The sequence below is a fragment of the Aegilops tauschii genome, chromosome 7, assembly GCF_002575655.3.
Source record: "Aegilops tauschii subsp. strangulata cultivar AL8/78 chromosome 7, Aet v6.0, whole genome shotgun sequence".
Lineage (NCBI taxonomy): Eukaryota > Viridiplantae > Streptophyta > Magnoliopsida > Poales > Poaceae > Aegilops > Aegilops tauschii.
In genome coordinates this window covers 607,155,214-607,163,826 of record NC_053041.3, presented here as the reverse complement: position 1 = coordinate 607,163,826, position 8,613 = coordinate 607,155,214, and positions in this window count along the sequence as shown.

The following is an 8,613-nucleotide window of genomic DNA, read 5'->3' as shown; positions in this document are numbered from 1 at the left end:
TCCAATACAAGATACGCAAGATCCAGAGAGATAACTGTACTCTCACATTGCTCATATGAGACTCGATTAAAACATCAAGCAGGAGTGGGGTATTATCTCGAAGTGAAGGGCCCAAACATGGGTAAAATCTCTGGTGTGAAATCTCGTACCTAGATCCTTCACATACGCCTTGATCCACAAAACCCCCCAAATCATGAGAATTGCCGCGACATCGTGACGACAATAAGTTTTACTTGAAATAATAATAAAAAGTATGAAATATAAATGAGTAAAAACAAAAATGATAAACAACATCGTCATCTACCTGACCTATGATCTCCTCCTTCGACCATATATTGTAAAAAAAATTAAGGAGCTAATTCTTCACCATTAATGGAGTACTGACATAGGTCGGAATTGGATACATCACCAATTTCCAAACAATAACTAGCACAATGTTGTGGTGCGCACGACCCGAATTTAATTAGTCTCTCTTGATCTGGGTCTGCTCATACGTAGCCAGGTATAAGATCAAAACCTTAACTGAGTCCCACTTTGATACAACCCCCCCCCCCCCCCCCCCTCACTATGACGCATAAAAGGGCAATATCGACCTTTTACCGATCGTATCCACTTTTATATGTATAAGTTGTATAGTAGCCCAACTCCTATTTGGCGCAGGTTATAGGGTTTGTCCTGGGCTCGTCCCATTTACAATTTTTTTTCCATTTTTAGCTTCAAAAAATATTGCAACACTTGAGATTCGAACTAGTACCGAAAGTATTATGCCAGACTACATTTACCAGCTTGGATAGGTACCTTGTTGGGCATAGTTCCACTTCTTTTTCTTCTTCTTGTCTACATTTCCGGTTATTGTTCTGCATGGTTTTTCCAGGCGATTTTTCTTTTGGTTTTTTATGCGCGGTTTTAGCTTGGTTTTTTTTCTTTATTTCGCCATTTTGTTTTTTCCCTTTTCACTGTTATTTGTCACGAACTTTCTTTTGGGTTTGTGAAATTTTAAGAAATCAGGAAGCATTTTTTTAAATCCACAAACTATTTCCAAATTGTGAATTTTTTAAAGTTGTGAAATTTTTTAAAATTCATGAAAAATTTAAAATATTTACAAGTAACCAAAATTTCAAATTCGTAGACATTTTTCAAAATCATGATCTTTTTAAAATTTTAACTCATAATTTTTTTTAAATTCAAAAACATTTTTCAAACTTGTGAACTCTTTTCAAGTCCATTAATTTTTTAAAATTGATCTCATGAACAATTTTCAAATTCATGAACTGTATTTCAAACTTCTTAACTTTTTCAAATTTATGAACTTTTTTCAATGCTAGAGAGCGAGCATGCAAAGTTTGTGCAGAGGAGCGAGCTTGCACATTATCCGGTGCTTAAGGTGCATACTAGGACCTCCTCAAATAGACGGCGCCACACAATTTCAAAAAATGTTAGCTTTTGAAAAAATCAAGAAATTATAAATACTCACATTAAAAAATTATACAGTTATTTAAAAAAATTGTTTGTGTCTTTCAAAATTACTGACAATCTAAAAAGACAACATTTTTTTTCAAAGAACGAACAAAATTTTGAACACGAACCATTTTTAGAAAATTTGAAACATTTTTGAAAAGGTAAAAAAAATGGAATATTAAAAACCCACGAAAAAATAGGAGCAAAAATTTGAAACGTTTTTTTGTGAATTTCCCAAAACATTTTTTATTTGTGTATATTGTTTTTTAAAACATGAATATTTCTGAAATTTGGAAAAGAATTTGAAAGACCAAACATTATTTAAAACTCCCCCAAATGAATGTGAGTTTCTGAAAAACTTGTAAAAGGGGGATATTTTTTGGATTTGTGAAAGAATTTTGAAAACAGAGACATTTTTTGATTCGTTCAACTATTTCAAATCTGCGAGCGCTTACCTTGGCCCAACAGGCGCCCTACCAAAGTGATTTGCGTGTCCTAGTTCAGCCAAGGCCTATGCTTTTTTTCTTCCTATTTTTCGGTTTTTCTTCTTTCTCTTTTTGTTAATTCATTTTTCTCCTTTTTAAACTTTATTTTTCTTTTTGAACTTGTTGAAAAAATTGGAATATCAAAATAATAGTTTTAAGTAACTCTCTTAAATTATGATTTTAATTTTTTAACTTCAAATATTTATTAAGTGCTTTAAAAAGCATTTAATGTTTTCAATTTTATCCCTTTGTATTTATTAGTTATGTTGAAAACATAACATAGCATTTTAAAATATATGTTTAAATTTTGATTTTAAATACCTTTTACCTTCAAAACCTGATATGGTGCCTTCCATGGGCATGCCCACCTACTTGCCAAAGTTAGCTTCATTTCAAGAATATCCAAGAAAACACCATGTCCAACGTAGTGTGTCCAGTTGGCCATAATGCTCTGTCTGAGAGCATGTTCTTGCCCGACATGCGTCAAGTGAACCTATTTTTTTTCATATGCTTATATGACAAATTTAAGGCACCATGGCAACTTTTTTTTTTCTGTTTTAGACAAAAAAAAAATTCTGGAATTTTCTCGACCAAAAAGGCCGATAAATGGCTGTACGTGTTGCAACTTGCATACGGTGTTTGAAATCGTTCAAACCTGGAATGATGCCTACCATGGACATTCCCACATGCTTGAAGAAATTGGGGTCATTTAAAAAATGTCCAAAACTAGACTATGTTCAACGGAGGGTGTCCGGGTAGGTCAGAAGGTTTCGTCTGAGAGAACACTGTTTCTTGATATCCTTGAAATTTTCTCATGGCCTTCTATGACCAATGAAGGCACCATGTCAAGTTGTTTGAGTTTTCGACAAGCCTTGCATTTTCTGGAGTTTTGTTGGTAAAAAATGGCCGATAAATAGCCGGACATGTCGCAACTTTCGTATGGTGTTGGAAATCATTCAAACCTGACATAAGTTCCTATAATAGGCATGCTCACTTGCTTGCAAAAGTTCGGGTCATTTCAACGATGTCCGAAAATAGACCATGTCGAACAGAGTGTGTTTCGGTAGCCAGAAGGCTATGTCTGAGAGCACGTTGTTTCTCGACATCCTTGAAATGGACCCAAAATTTTCCCATGGCCTTGTATGACCAATTCAAGGCACCATGCCAAGTTTTTTGGCTTTTCGACAAGTTTTGCATTTTCTGGAGTTTTCCCGGTGAAAAAAGACAGATAAATGGGCAGACGTGTAGAAACTTGCATATGGTATCGGAAATCGTTCAAATCTGGCATGAATTCCTACTATGGGCATGCCCACCTTCCTACAAAAGATGGGTTCATTTCAAAGATGTCCAAAACTAGACCATGTTCAATATAGGGTGTCCGGGTAGGCCAGAAGGCTCCATATGAGAACACATTCGTATCTCGACATCCTTGAAATTGCCCTAATTTTTCCATGGCTTTGTATGATCAATTCAAAGCACTATGCCAAGTTGTCTGTGTTTCTCATAAGTTTTGCATTTTCTGAAGTTTTCCCGGTGAAAAAAGATCGATAAATGGCCAGACGTGTCACAATATGCATATGGTGTCGGAAGTCATTCAAGGCAGACATGGATGCCTATAATGGGCATTCCCACCAGCTTGCAAGAGTTGGGTTGAGATAAATGAATTAATAAAAAAACAGAAACTGCCGTTGTAGTGAGTGGAACTAAGGACCCAAGCGGACAAGCCCACGCCATGTAGCAAGTGAAGCTCGCTCTGACCACATGTGCTGAACCAGCCACGAAGGCCCAAACATGCGTGAGCCTTTCGGTGAGGTGTGCGCCTAGCCACTCATAGCGCCCAATTTAGTCCCACCCCACTAAGCTATGAAAATGAGGGCACAGAGCTTTACTGTATAATGCGACGGAGTGTCATAATACAAAGCAACACATTTGACGAGTTTGCTTGGTGTAAACTGAACACCGAACCGAATAATCCGTTTAATCAAATTATCCGTTACTTTCTTCCCCCGTTCATTTCAGCTTATGGTTTTGCTAACCAAAATTTAAAATAATTGGAATGGAGAAAACCGAGTTTTCGAATTCTACCGCCCATCCTAAGATAAAAGAAAAGTTCGCATGTTTTTCTAAAAAATCACCGATTTGATAAAAGTACACGAATGTGACCAAACAATACATGAAATTAAAAAAGTTCATCGATTTACAAAAAGTTAATGAATTTGTCGAAAAAGTTAATGAATTGGACAAAAAGTTTCATGAATTTTAAAAAGTTCATTGATTTGAAAAATTCAAAATTTTACTAAAAAGTTCATGAACTTGAAAACGTTTGCAAAAAAAATTCATTTAAAAAATCAGGGATTCAAAAATTTAGTTCATGGATTTGAAAAAGTTCATGAATTTAAGAAAATTGAAAAGAAAAGAGAAAAGAAGAAGAAGAAGAAATAAAGAAAATAAAAAACAAATAAAATGAAGAAAAAAGCCAAACAAAAGCAAAAGACTAAAAAAGTAATTAGATACAACATGTGAGTTGTTCTAGTTGGTCATAGAGGATTGAGGCAATCCAAGAGGTCCATAGTTCAAAACCTACTTCATGCACCTGTTTTTTGAAGGTTAAAAAAAAATTAAATGGGCCAGGCTAAGAACGAAGGGGTGTGTGCTTCGGTTTGTGTGACGCTACTCCCTGTACGACTTAGTTGACAAAAAGAAATCAACAACCCAGCAAAAAGTGGACTCGGACAATCAGAATTGGGGCTGACTCGGACCACAACAAACAGCAGCAGGACTCAAGTCCTTCTCGATCGGAACAACATCCCCAGCACGGTTCGTGGGGACATAGGTCTTCTTGGCAGAAATAAAAGCGATGGTGAAGCTTCACGAAGCGGAAAACTACGACGCCTCCAGCAGAACGATCAAACACAGAAACGGTGTATTCGCCAAAGGCCCCGGCAGCAAATCTCAGCATAAAAATTGCCGTGAGAAACCCAACGAATCTGATACCAAAATGATAAATGATCAAGTAGGGGTTCTAGGGTTTTTGGCTCAATCTTTCAGACCAAACGATTGAACCAATAAGTGACTTCGATTGTTGAGCAGATTAGACCTACTCCACAAACCGTAGAACAGATTCTTACGAATCAGCACGCAAAACAAACGATATCGGCGTCCCCGACGTGGGACATTTTTCCTGTCTATTCTTAACTCGAAAATTCAACTCCCCTATTACAATGGCCTGCGGCTACTTATATAGGTAAACCCTAAAACTAAAACTATTCGGATGGGATATGCCGAAACCAAATTAAAATAACACAACTAAAATATAAAAATCTATGGCCCATGACATGGCCTAGATAGAAACGGGGTAACCAATATTTTGAGTCACTCCTATTTGGCCCTGCCGAAACCCATTGGTGGTGTTCTAAAATTGGGCTTCACCTCATCCATAGAAGGTATTGCAAAGCAAAAGGATCCAAACTTAAGAATATCAAAAGGTGGTGAAATAACATGAGTAATAAATATCCTCTCCTCATCAATGAGAAAAGTAGTTCCAGAGTAGCCTGAATACAATATTATAATATACTGAAGGCGTCGAAAATGACATTCATATAACTCCACAAGGCAACTTTCCGGTGCTCCAACTAACCTGATACGCTAGCACATAATTCCAGAAGACCACTTTTTGAGCATCCAAGCACGTAATTCCGAAAGACCACTTTTTGGGCATCCTACTAACCCATATGGGTCCATTGCTAGCATCGGCCGGCCGTAAACCATCTGTAATCTTCGCTTCGTTTCGAGGTTACGAAAGTCAAGCTAGGAAATATTTGCTATAATTAGCAAAAGGGTCCGTGCGTTGCAATAGAAAAAAAATGATAATCTTCAGTGGTGATGACCACATTTTGTTCACACCTCATTGCGTGATTTTGAAAATTTGTTCACAAATGCAAGAAAATATTACTTTTTTTAATTTATTCACAAATTGAGGCAATGTTCACATTTCAAAAAAATATCGTGGTTGTAAAAAACTTTGATAATTCATAGAATTATTCTGAATTGCAAGAATGTTTATTAAAAACATACTATAATATTCCAATCCACCCCGGCAGTTAATTCTTCAAAATTCACACGAGCATAGTCACAAAGACTCAGAAGTATTACTATTTAACTACATACCTTTGATCAATCGTGAACATTTTTACAAATTTGGGAACATTTTTTACTATTTACAAACATTTTTGCAAAATTGTGAACATTTGTTATATTGCGAATGGTTTTTAAGCATTTTCTTTTGAATCGGCGAACAATTCTAGAATAGGCGAACATTCTTTTCGAAATTGGTGGAATTTTTAAATTCACAAAAAAACTGAAATGCATGAACACTTTCTGAATCAACAAACGTTTTATGAATCAATAAACTCTTTTGTAATTCACAAACAATTTATAAAATTTAAGGACATTTTTTAATATGCATGATTTTTTTTGAATTAGCAAACATTGTTTTCAATTTCATTAATTTATAATACACGTACTTTTTTTCTTCAAAACCATAGATATTTTCATTTTACGAACATTTTTTTCCAATTGCGAACATTTTTAGAAATATCCTGAGCATTTTTTCTTTTCTCGAACATTGTATTTCAAAATTCATATTTTTAATTTTTTCTAAAGTTTTTTAAAGTTCCAAATTATTTAGAGTAGAAAATAAATAAAAACAGAACATAAAAATAAAAAACTAAACTAAAAAAACAGGCACTCACACATGGCCCAGCCTAAACGGACGCACTGTGTCTTCTAGAGCGCGCACAGCATAGTATTGTAGGTCCCTATGCTTGGGACGGCCCATGCGGGGGACTCCGTGCAAAACGTTTTTACATACCAGTTATGTAAAAGGTTTGATGCCAAAAAACGGATTGCTTCATAAGAACCAAATCAAAACCCACACAATGCCTCTATGGTACAGTTTCTAAACGATTTGATCAACATAGTGAAAGCATATTTGCAATGAACCATAGCAAAACAATAATAAACAAATGCCCGTGCGATGCAACGGGAGAAAACATGAATGAAGAAGACTCACGACACCCTATTTTAAAAATAGTAACTGGTTCAAAGTATTCAATCAAATACTAACGGGTTATTCCTATAGAAAAAAAAAACAGTTTCAAAGTTATAACTCACTTATGTGATGCTTAGATTGGATTATGAACTTCAAACTCACCCCATCTCTCGTTTGTACGTACATGTATGTGCTTTGCTGAAGAGAAAGGGTAAGTAATGACTGGGCGTCGCAACAAGCGCTAAAGTTACTCTCTTGCATCATGTCTCTCCCTCGACCACTATGCGCTTCATCAATCCGTCCGCTTCACAAACTAATGCTTAAGTTGTAAATCAAATTGGAAGATCAAATGCAAGCACCATCGAAGGGAAGCGAATGAGACGACACAAGAGCTAGCTAGCTTTTGTTTTTACAGTAATAACCATTGTAATTGGGCCAATGAACCCTGAGCTTTTCTCAATGTAACCTCATAAACAATGTAACTATTATTCGATACCAATAAAGGGAACCACCATCACCTCCCCTAAAAGAAGCAGCAGACTGCCCACGAATTTCGATACTTTTGCATGTTCCACTTAAACTATCTACCCTGATCCTTCATCAAGCAACACGTTCCTCGATACCACTTCGTGAAAGCTAGAACAATGTCACGGGCATAGATAATACATCACTATTACTTCATGAAAGTTTCTGCTGAACTATCCTTACTGTATGTTTTTCGAAAAATAGAACTCTCCTCGCTGTACGAGAAAAGCACACCTACAACGGCAGAACTGCATCAACTATGAAATATACCACTTCGATTCTACAGAAAACAGGAACACCAAGAAAGAGTGAGGTATGGAAAAAATGTCAATTTTATTATTCAGTAACCAACCAAAGGGCTGCTAAATCTCTTGAGGCATAGTTGAAGCCACCATCTCCTTTAACCCCTATCAAAGGGATTCGATAACCTATGAAAATTACACGAGCAACCTCACTTTCTTAGACCAAACCTCGCTAATTCAATAGGTCTGGAACTCGTGGAATGTGAGGATTATAACAGCTCTCCCCCTGAAAGGTGAGTAATTAGCTATGTTTCTCATTTGAAAACATAAAAGAATAACCAGCGAAGGGACAGTCATCCTATATATAAAAAGGTGCACACCAATAAATAACTGAAGCTATTTTGTAAAATTTTGGCAGCAAATGTAGAAAATTGATATTTGGCACTTCATATGACAATGAGAAAATAAACCAGGATGAATCACCTCAAATAATTTGACCGTATCATCTTCATTATGGTTCAAATGAAAGAAACTAGAAAGACATTAAGCAAACATTCCTTGTCAGCTTTATAAAGCACAATAGTTCATTTTGCATACAGAAACAGGTCAACATTCTAGAAACAGATGTGTTCGTTCCAATTGACATAAAAAAATTCAAGTTGCAGCTGCATTCTGTTGCTCAGGAAATCTTTAGAATTATAAGTCAAATTCCAGTAGAAAGTATGACTACTGCATCTTAAAAATGCACATCTAGTAGCTTGTAAACCTGGTCAAATTGATGCCTGCCAATTTCGCATATTTTTTTCCAAGCAATACAATTTTTTTTCTCGCATACCTACAGTGTATATATTGT